The following is an 11,793-nucleotide window of genomic DNA, read 5'->3' as shown; positions in this document are numbered from 1 at the left end:
CCCATCCCCCACCCGCCGCCCCCGGGAGCCCCAGTCCTGCGGCCCCCCGGCTTTCCCGAGCCCCTTGCCGCCGCCTCCGCGTCCCCTGAGTGCATTGAATCATTTTCAGCTTTCGCCTGGCTTTGTGCAGCCCTCCCCCTTCCGCCGTAGCAGTTTGCGAGGGGTGCGGGCGGAGCATTGGAGGGAATGGCTGCGCTGTCGCTGGGGAAGGGATTTTTCCCCGATTGGAGCAGTTCCCCGGGCCGATCCCTTTTGTGTGGTTGGTTTTGAGGTGTGAGGCGGTTGGCGAGGTCAAGCGAGGAGCCTTTTGGACGCGTTGGGAGGGCGTGGAAGACGCGGTGTCATGCACCCTGCCAGGCGACTGCACCCCGCGGAGGCTCTGGCTCCGTAGTAAACCCGGGGGAGGAGAAAGTGGCTTCCTGTCGGCTTCATTGTCCTAGGATTCAAATATAGGGTTTTGGTACGTTTCGCTTCCATTTTATGCAAGCGATGAAAAAATAACATTTGCAGCTGCCTAACACAGGGCGGGAAGACGTGGGATTTGTATACTAAGTCGCAGAATCTCTGTTCGGTGGTGTTTCGTAGAGTTTTATTTATTTATTTAATTTATTTTTGAGGAATGTAAGGGAGACAGGGATTATGCCTGCTGGAGTCCAAGCACTGCCAAGGTGATCAATATAAAATTACTAGGTGACGTTGGAGCCTGGGCTGGAGAGGGCCTGACAACGAAGCTGTTGTGTCAGGGAAATGAACCAGCAGAATTGTTTTTTCAATGGGCGGGTAATGCATTTATGTTCCTGAGGGAATAGATACATCTTTCCGTTTTATTTTTTAAGCAAGTAAAACAAACAAAACAACTGGCCCAGTTCATTTCTGTTTCCGAAGTTGTTATCTCATTTTTATTCTCTTAATGAAAATTCAGCCATTTGGGAGGAATTTGGCGAAGCAGATGATACATTTGATTGAAAATGCATCTTTTAAAACGATTTCATCCTCAAGTTTACAATGCATAGAGCTGTTTGCTGGCGTTGCTTCTTAAAACACACCAGAAGAGAGGATAAAGCAGGATGGGGAGGAGCAGGTGGAGGAATAATGGGAGAGGAGAGAGTGACATTTTGACTATAGTATCTGGATCTTCACTGGTATAACCCTAACTGGGTATGCTTCAGAGGCTTAGGAATTCAGCTCTGGAAACAGTACACTGATGAATAGCAAGTTACGTATTTTTCTGTCATTATTTTTTAAAAAGTAAAACTAGGGCTGCCTTTAGCTCTTCCTAACTTTGTAGATAACACGGAAGAGCCCAAGTGCACTTGACAGAGGAAGACACTAAAACTCAGAAAGTTAACTGACTTGTCTGCCCAAGCCAGACTGTTAATGGAAGGCAGAGCCAAATGAAACTCAAGGTCCGTTCTGCAGAGTGATCCTTCCTGTGTCCGCCTAGCCCTTTTACCCAGTGAAAATGTATAGAAAGCTTCTTTAGGCTCTCCTTGAGTAGGCTGTGACTCTCACTGAACTTGATTCTCACCGTTATTAATCAAGTTCTTGCCTTTGTGATGTAAAAGTAGTAATTCTCCTGAAATGGACCTTTAGTTGTATAAAGTAACTTACTAACTGAGGAAAGATGTCCTAACATGTGCTTTTCATAAAAACGAAGTGTTGCAGTGTTTTCCCTACTACTTAATGGTAGGTTTTAGTATTATTTCTTGAAAATCAATAGTATTTTATAATAATATGATGATCAACTCTATAGGCTGTGTTAAAAATAAAGTTTCCGCATAACAAGAACCCATGATGTTTATTTTGCCACAGTTAATGGCAAAATTAAACAAAAAGTTGTAATCATTAATGAGTTATTAGTGATTACTTTCAACTTAAACTAGAATTTACATTTTAAGATATATTAACTTTGTTTTTTATTGGGTTGATTTTGCCATAAAGTGCTCTTTTATTGCCTTATAATTTTAATCGTTTAATTTTACATTGTACTTTAATAGACTTCTTTAAAGGATTTATTATTTATCAAATTTCAACTTTAAAAAATCTGTAACTAAATTTCAGTATGTGGAATTATATTCAATCATGCTTTAAATGTATTTTACTGGTAAATTTCATTGTGTTCTGAGATTATTTTGTATGGAAATAATCTGCCTGTTCCCTGTGTTAACATTAGAATAGTGAAATTTATACTGTAAACCTTAGCATACATTCTGCATATTAATGCTGCTATGGTACTTTTTAAAATTCTGTGCTTTGTGATTTGTTTGATTTGTTCTAAGTATCAGTTTCTTGTTCCTTTTTATCTACTGAAAAAAAGAGCTAGTTTTATTATTGTATCTGATTGCAATTAGATAATGCTCATCTAGTACTAAATATTGTATATGCTTGTTTTTTTGTCAAAATGTTTTTTTATTCCACAAAATTATATTCATGAAAAATATTTTTTCTATACTAATTAATATGTAAAGATTTTTCTTTCTTATCTGTCCCAAACACTGGGATGTTAAGCAGTGTACTTTTCAACTAAGTATCTGACAGACAACCTGATATTTAATTGCTAGCTAAAATATCTGTACAGTTGCAAATTATTCTGGAAGTATAACAAAAGAGCAGTTACATGCCGTTTGAAGAATGCTTGGTGAGTAGATAATATTGACTGGAGCATTCAATGTTGATCTGTTTCATTTAGAAATGGGATACTTTTGATGGGAAGAAATATCAGACCATCTTTAACTCATTAATAACCAAAATTTCTAATCAGATATCCTAGGTTTTGATTTCCTTACTCAAATATTTCATGAAGGATTGTTCAGCAGCGAGTTAGCCATTGTGAGAGATAAAAAACATCTGTCTGGTAGTCTGGTTGATTCAACTGGATATATTGTACCTTTTAGCAGAAATGTTTTAGCCAAAGCCAGTGACATAGCCAATGTGTGTTACTGGTAAAGCCCATTTTTGTATCAAATAAAGGTGCAGAAACAAAACAGCAAAAGCAAAGTTAAAGAAAACCTCCTAAAATCTACTTACATACAAACAGGGATTGCGACAAAGTATAGAAGTGGAAAAGAATCCCAAGCATGCATTGTTGAGGTCTGAAAAACAAATGACACATAGCAGAGAACAAGTCATTTTTTAGGTATATCCATAATTAATAAATGATATAGAAAATATTACCCTTTGGAACACAATATTTATTGAATAGTTGAATAATACCTACCAAATATTGAACATCTCCTAAGTGCCAGGAAGTGTATGCGTCTGTGATGTGTGTGTATTTAATTTATGCAACAAATTTCTAAATTAAGGTATTAGTTTTACACATTGAAAAAATTTGAAGCATAAAGCTAGTGAATAACTTTGCCTCTGTGTTACACATTCCTAACTGATAGGGCCTATAATTGAACCTTTGTCTTTCTGGCTAAAGCCAAAATTCTTTCTACTCATCTTAGTAAGTTAAAGAGTACCACTTGTTTCCTTACTCTGGTTCATACAATTTTAGAATTCAAGGGAACTTTAGAAGTCATCTCATACAATGTGCCACCCACTACTAATATCTCTGAGATGTTATTGGGTCCAACTTCTCCACAAACCCTTCCCTGGACATAGAAAAGCCTGTTTAGCTTCCAAAACGTGTAATAGGACGATCTTACTTAAATTGAGCTAGTAGCTGCTTTTACTATATAACTTCTTCCCATTGGTTGCAATTCAGTCTTTAGGAGTAAGATGAAGTAAGGTTTTTCTCAGTATATTAACTAGATTTTCTCTTGTCTAAAGGTTAACACCACCTCCAACTTCATGTGGTTTCCTTTGCCATCCCTCACATCTCTCAGTTGGATTCAATCAGTTCTGTCAGTGCTATTCTTTGTGTTCTGGTCTTGTTTCCATATTTAATTCTACAGTTAGGGTCTGAATGCAAAGTGCAGTGAAATTGTCCCTTTTCTTATTTCAAGAAATAAGAATACATACACTTGTGTTTAAAGTCTAAAATTGTATCAACTCTTTAACAACAGTAATCTCTGCTAATTCAAAGCAAAAAAACAGAGAGAGAGAGAAACGTTATATGGCTTTTCAAGTTATAGTTATGTATTTTAAGGGATTATTTTTTGAGATTTTATTCTCCTTTTCTAATGTTCATAAATGGCCTTTATTAAATGATAGTGTTAGTAACACCTGTTAATGATAGGTGTTGAGTTTCTTTTGATGTTGGTCGTGGGGTTTTGTTTTCTTTTAGTGTTCCTAATTAACCAATAAAAAGTTGGCAGCCTTATGTTGATTCTTACTTTGTTTTCTAGAAAATTGGTCTGGAACCACTGATGTAGTCAACATAAATCAACATTTTGACACGTAGCTAGATCTCTCCCATTGTGTATATACACAGCGTTGATGGTTTTAAAGCAGTATTTTACCATTGCACCCTATTCAATTTCATCTCCGTGAACGTAGCCAGAGTTAAAACTTGGGATCTTCTTGAATCATGATTCGTTCATCCAAGGGATTAGCTTTCCTTCCTGGCTTTTTGACATTTATAAATTTAACAGGCCAAACTCTTATGTCTTCATCCTGGCCATATACTTAATATAGCCAAGGACGAAGCCATGCACATTTATAAATAGAATACATGTTACATAAATAAAAGATGCTGGGAAGAAAGGTGACACAAAAATAATGAGAACCATTTGGATGGCTTTTGTTTGTTTGTTTTTGGGGGTTTTTTGTTTGTTTTTGTGTTTGTGTTTTTGAGACGGAGTCTTGCTCTGTCTCCAGGCTGGAGTGTAGTGGGTCAGTCTCGGCTTATTGCAACGTCCGCCTCCTGGATTCACGCTATTCCCCTGCCTCAGCCTCCCGAGTAGTTGGGACTACAGGCATGCCTGGCTAATTTTTTGTATTTTGGTAAAGACAAGGTTTCAGCATGTTAGCCAGGATGATCTTGATCTCCTGACCTCATGATCCACTGCCTAGGCCTCACAAAGTGCTGGGATTACAGGTGTGAGCCACGGCACCTGACCTTGTTTTGTTTTTTAAATTAAAGAGAAAACCATTATATCCTCCAGTAGTAAAGGAATTAGATGAAGTTTACAATATAATGGAGGATATGGATAATTCTTTTATGATATAAAGTCACGTAAGGATAGATGCGATGAAGAAAAATTAATCAAGGTAAAGAGATAGTGATGGAGGACTGCTGTTTTAAATTTATTTTCAAGTGTTCATTCAGGTAGTTTTCAAATAGTTGAAAAGAAATAATATGAAAAACCTCTTCACCCTACATCTTATCTGCTGAGTTACCACTTTTGCCAATCCAGTGAGTAGCTATTTTTATTATTTCTTATGTATTCTTCAGTGAACTTTTTTTTTTTTTTTCTTTTTTTTGACACAGAGTCTTGTTCTGTCACCCAGGCTGGGATGCAGTGGCAGGATCACAGCTCATTGCAGCCTCGACCTGCTGGGCTTAAGCGATCCTCCCACCTCAGCCTGTTGAGTAGCTGGGACTACAAGTGTGCGCCACCATGCCCAGCTAATTTCTTGTAGAGGTGAGGTCTCACTATGTTGCCAAGGCTGATCTTGAACTCCTAAGCTTAAGTGATCCTCTTTCCTCAGCCTCCCAAAGTTCTGGTATTACAGGCATGAACCATCATGCCTGGCCATGAATTTTTCTTCACCTCAAGCAAATATAAATATATATTTTGTGTCCCCTATATGACACAAAAAAATAGCCTCTTTATCCACTATGCTACACCTTGAGAACTGTCTTAGAGTGGTTAGGGAATCCCTCTTTCTGAGGTGACATTTAGCAGAGAGCTTGCATTAGGTAAGGAAGCAAGCCTGTAGGTATCTGAGTGGAGAGTATTCTACTCCGGTGCAGTGGTTTTGAGGCAGGAACGGGATAAGTGAATTTGGAGAACACCGTGGCTGAAGGTGAGTGAGGAAAAGGTGCTTATAGGAGGAAATGAGGTTGCATAGAGATTTTATTGGTTGATTTAAGTACTATGAGTGTTCATTGGAGGATTTTGAGCAAAGCCAAAAAGTTGGGTTATATTTTTAAAGAATGGCTCTGGGTATTTTTTAAGCCACTGGGAACCATGAGATAAGCAAGGAAATGATTGGAATGATCTGGTTTAAGAGACGTTAATGGTTTAGAGTAGAGCGACAGTAGTGGCATTAGTGAAAATTATTAGGTTCTGGCTTTAAAGAGTCAAACGTTTTGGACATGTTAAGTTTGAAGTGTCTGTTAAACACCCAAGTGGACACCTCAGGTAGGCAGTTGGAGATACGGAGTCAAGAATTCAGAGGAGAGGTTTGGACTGAAGATAGTTAAATGTTAAGCATCACCAGTAGACTTAAAGGGATCTCTTGGGTAGGGAGTTAGATGGAGAAGAGATTCAGGAATTGAGAATTGGTACTTTCCACATGGAAAGCTGAGCAAAAGAGAAGGTGCCATCGAGGAGGATTGAAAAGTGGCCAGTGAGGTGTGAGGAAACTGAAGAGTATATTGTCCCACAAGCCAAGTAAAGGAAGTATTTTTAGAGATAAGGAGTGACCTATATCACCTTTAATCACCTAAATACTTCCTAAGAAATCAGGCAGTATCCTCTTTCTTTCTGAATGGTCTCTGAGAAAGCAATTTCCTTTCTTCCATCTGGTTTATCAACATGAATGTTCACAGTTATTCTCCCCTGGAAATGACGAAATCTAAAGCCCTGAACAAAGTTTTACTCATAAAGAGGCCAATGCTGTTTCCTGCGTGGATGGGTATGGCCGCTGCTACTGCCTCTGATGCTTGAACAGGAGAAGCAATGCTGTTGCATGGGAAGAATTTTTCAGGAAGCTAGTGATAGGCCAGCTGCCTCAGAGCTTTGTTGTGGTAGCCAAATGAGGTGGATGTAACAGCCAAATGAAAGGTGTCATTGCAGGTAGGGGTCTCCTTCCCTTACTGCCCCAAGTGTGGTACCAACTTGATGGTGTTAGATTTGAAGAACTATGTTGGCAAATAAAAATATTTTTCATTTTGAGTCTGTAGGAATGGTTTTTTACTTCCTATACATTCTATCCCCGTAGGCGGTTTTGCACATCATTTTATAATATTCTTGAGGGTAGAGAAAAGGTCTTGATGCTAGAAAGAGGATAAAAGCAACCAGGCTGGATGCAGTGACTCACACCTGTAATCTCAGCACTTCGGGAGGCCAAGGCGGGTGGATCACCTGAGGTCAGGAGTTTGAGACCAGCCTGGCCAACATGGTGAAACCCTGTCTGTACCAAAAATAAAAAAATTAGCCAGGGGTGGTGGCGCAGGCCTGTAATCTCAGCTACTCAGGAGGCTGAGGAAGGAGAATTACTTGAGCCCAAGAGAAGGAGGTTGCAGTGAGCCAACATTACATCACCGTACTCCAGCCTGGGCAACAGGGTGAGACTCCATCTCAAAAAAAAACAACAACCAAGTTTTAAGATAATAGCTTTTTTCCCCAATCCTGAATTCATCCTTTAATTCTAAACAGTGTCCAAATAAAGAGACTTTAGGTAGAAAAGTGAGCAATTTAAAAGACTTGCTTACGTTTTTTTCCCTAGGCCAGCCAGGAAGACTTTCTTCTTTAAACTAACTTTTTTCTGGAAGGTTCTGGAAGGTTCAACTGAGTACTGGTTTGTCACATGTTACATGGAATAGAAAAAGTGCAAATTCAAAGCTTAGGGACGGGTTTTGAACGGTTGGCACCCAGCTAGAAACTGATTTGAGGAAACTGGAGAGTAGGGGAAATGAGTCCCCTTGATGATAATGGGGTAAAGTGCAAAATACTTTTTTTGGTGAAAAAGGAGCATCGCAAATACAGGACTTTCTGCGGTCAGCTTTTGGAGGCAGTGGGGCTATAACTGCACAACATTTAGGTATCTTGCAAACCTTGTATAGTATGATTTGCTATGGTTGGTCATTACATACTTCTCCTTGGATAAAAAGAAATGCATATAATGCATTGCAAATTGAAGGCCCTTTTATTTTTTAATACTTTTTTATATTAAAAATCTAATCCTAATACATGGCAGAAAATTTAGAAAACAAGATTTTCTACCATTAAGTACTATTATAATCCCACTAGCCAGTAACCGTGTTATGTAATCTTGTCTATTCTGGTTTAATTTAGTAACATTTTATCATGAAGTTAAACTTTTTGGCTCCAACTTTTAATGGTAGTATAGAATCTGTCTTCTGAAACGTATCGTCTACTTACATACAATTTATGAAAATTAAAGGTATTTTTAAAATTGCATTTTTAAAATTGTAAACAACAGGCCGGGCGCAGTGGCTCATGCCTGTATCCCAGCACTTTGGGAGGCCAAGACCGGCATATCACTTGAGGTCAAGAGTTCAAAACCAGCCTGGCCAACATGGGGAAACCCCGTCACTACTAAAAATACAAAAATTGGCTGGGCTTGGTGGTGCACACCTGTAATCCCAGCTACTCGGAAGGCTGAGGCAGGAGAGTTGCTTGAATCCAGGAGGCACAGGTTGCAGTGAGCTGAGATTGCTCCACTGTAGTCCAGGCTGGGCAGCAAGAGAGAGACTCTGTCTCAAAAAAAAAAAAAAGTAAACAACACTGTAATGGACATTTCTAACTCTGAATTTCTGTGCAAATCAATGTTTTTCTTTGATTTCAACAAATTATGGTTAAAATACAATGCAGATACAAATGCAGAATTCTACTAATTAAACTTTTCCTAACTTCAATAAAATTACCCCCTCCAGTTTATATCAGTTTATTCTTCTACCACTGGCATATGAAACTATGTGTGTTCCTTCAACCCTTCATCAGTGGTGAATATTGCATATCTTTTTTAAAATTTGCTTTCTTTTTTCTTTTTTTTGAGGCAAGGTCCCGCTCTGTTGCCCAGGCTAGAGTGGAGTGGTATGATCATGGTTTGCTACAGCCTTTACCTCCTGTACTCAAGGGATCCTACCCACTCAGCCTCCCAGGTAGCTGGGACTGTAGGCATGGGCCGCCATGCCCATCTAAGTTATTTTATTTTATTTTACTTGAGATGGAGTCTCGCTCTGTCTCCCAGGCTAGATTGCAATGGCGCGATCTCGGCTCACTGCAACTTCTGCCTCCCAGGTTCAAGTGATTCTCCTGCTTCAGCCTCCTGAGTAGCTGGGATTACAGGCGCACACCACCACATCACCACACCTGGCTAATTTTTGTATTTTTAGTAGAGATGGGGTTTCACCATGTTGGTCAGGCTGGTCTCGAACTCCTGACCTCGTGATCTGCTCACCTCAGCCTCCCAAAGTGCTGGCATTACAGGTGTGAGCCACCCACCGCACTGGCCAAGTTTTTTTTATTTTTCATAGAGACAAGGTCTCATTTTATTGCCTAGGCTGGTCTCAGACTCCTGGGCTCTAGCAGTCTTCCTGTCTCAGCCTCCCAAAGTGGTGGGATTACAGGCATGAGCCACCCAATCTGGACAGTTTTGCCACTTTGATAAACAACAACCAAAAAAAAAACCTTATTTAAATTTCTCTTACCGGTAATACTTAACATTTTTTAAAAATACGCTTATTGGCCATCGTATTTCTGATCTGAATTGCTTGTGTGTGTTCCTTTTGCTTGTTTTTCTAAAGTATTGTTCATCATTATATCCACTTGTGACAGATTCTAGGATCACCATACTTCTGTTGTATCACCCTGCTACCCTCACTTGTAACAGCTTTTGCGTAATAGATACTGTAAAAATTTTTTCCCAGATTGTCATTGCCTTTTAAATTTGTTATTTTTACCCAACAAAGATTTTAACATGTGTGTGATCAAATTTCTCATTTCCTTTTTCTTATGAAATAATCTCACTACCCCAAATTTTATTAAATTCATGCCTGTCGTATTTGTGATTTGAATTTTTACATACAAATGTGTTAATTGATAATTTTTTTTTAGAATGTATTTAGTCACATATAGTCTGCTGTGTCAGTTTATTGTATAACTCCCCAGAGTTTTTGCTTTCTTTTTTTTTCCTTTTTTCTTTTTACTGTCTTTTTTTTCTTTTGTTTCACTTTGTCCTCCAGACTAGAGTGCAGTGAGGGGATCTTGGCTCACTGCAGCCTTGATCTCTTGGGCTCAAGCGATCCTCCTGCCTGAGTCCCCCAAGTAATTGGGAATACAGGGCACGCGCCCCCACGCGCAGTTAATTTTGTTGTATTTTTGGTAAAGATGGGGTTTCACCGTGTTGCCCAGGCTGGTCTCAAGTTCCTGAGCTCAAGCTATCTGCCTGCCCAAGACTCCCAAAGTGCTGGGATTACAAGCGTGAGCCAGGACGCCTGGCCCAAAGGTTTTACTTTCTAAACTATTTGTTTTTTAATTTCCTCTTTTCACTAGAATTAAATTGGGAGATACATTTTTGAGGGTGAGTGTGAGATGCAAGGAGCTCTCTGTTTTGGTGGGGTGGTTATTCTAGATTTTTTCTTTTTTTAAAATGGAAATTCTCAAACATACAGGAAAGTTGAAAGAATTTGACAGTGACCACTCATAAACTCACCATGTTGATTCTACCAGTAACACAATACCAGTTTTATCACATACCTAGCCGTTTATTCATCATTCCATTTATCAGTGTATCTTGTATTTTGATGCATTTCAAAGTAAATTGCAGATATTAGTATTTGTGTGTGTCTGACTAAAGTGCTCTTAATTGAGGCTAATTATGTTTCAGTTTTACGTTTTCTGATTCCAACCTATCACTGTTATATTAAAAAAGACAATTAAAAAATGAACATTCTGTTTTTCACTCCAGTAGTTTTGGTGAAGTAGGTGTTTCTCTAAACAGCTGGCTAAGTACATTGACACCGATGACATTGAGTTATTCCTTTTGGGGGTAGGGCGCGCGCGTGTGTGTGTGTGGTGTCTACTTTTAAAGAGGAATGATGGCCGGGCGTGGTTTCTCCTGCCTGTAGTCCCAATACTTTGGGAGGCCGAGGCAGGCGGATCATGAGGTCAGGAGTTTGAGACCAGCCTCGCCATCATGGTGAAACCCTGTCTCTACTTTAAAAAAATACAAAAATGAGCCGGGCCTGGTGGCACGCAACTGTAGTCCCAGCTATTTGGGAGGCTGAGGCAGGAGAATCGCTTGAACCCGGGAGGCGGAGGTTGCAGTGAGCCGAGCCTGGGTGACAGAGCAAGACTCCGTCTCAAATAAATAAATAAATAAATAAATCAGAATGGTAAGTTGAATTTTGTTTTTGTTTTTTAAGCTAAAGAGCTATTTAGGGAAGCTTATGTTGTTTCTCTAATCCAGAGGTTCTACCCTTTAGTATCTAATCTAGGAGTAAATTATTCGTTCTAAATTTTATATCTTACCACATTTCCACTTCCACTATCCCCCTACCCTTCTTTACCTACATAAGGAATTATATGTTGGGCCATTTAGTAAAAAATAAGAGCCCTTGCTTGAAGTTTTACCCTATGACTCCTTCCTTCCTTTCTCACTCCCTCCCTCTCACTCTGTCGTCCAGGCTGGAGTGCAGTGGCGTAATCCTAGCCTACTGCAACCCCAAACTCCTGGGCTCAAGCGATCCTCCTGTCTCGGCCTCCCAAAGCACTGAGATGATAGGCATGAGCCACCTCGCTTAGCCTTTACCCTATGATTCTAAGTGGTGTACAACAAATTCCGCAATATTAAGGATCTACTATAAAGAATCGGTAATTCAAAATTTAGGGCCGGTCACAGTGGCTCATGCCTGTAATCCTAGCAGTTTGGGAGGCCGAGGCAGGCGGATCACCTGAGGTCGGGAGTTCGAGACCAGCCTGACCAACATGG

The 11,793-nt window shown here is 39.6% G+C and overlaps 1 protein-coding gene across 4 annotated transcripts in view; it reads left to right on the top strand.

Moving 5' to 3' along the window:
* Positions 1 to 11,793, top strand: part of CEP170 (centrosomal protein 170kDa) — a 130,782-nt gene that overhangs the window by 979 nt on the left and 118,010 nt on the right. The window lies entirely within an intron of this gene.

The sequence above is a fragment of the Colobus angolensis genome, unplaced genomic scaffold, assembly GCF_000951035.1.
Source record: "Colobus angolensis palliatus isolate OR3802 unplaced genomic scaffold, Cang.pa_1.0 Scaffold40, whole genome shotgun sequence".
Classification (NCBI taxonomy): Eukaryota; Metazoa; Chordata; class Mammalia; order Primates; family Cercopithecidae; genus Colobus; species Colobus angolensis.
Note: the sequence above shows the minus strand (reverse complement) of the source record. Positions and strands in the feature narration are given on the sequence as shown.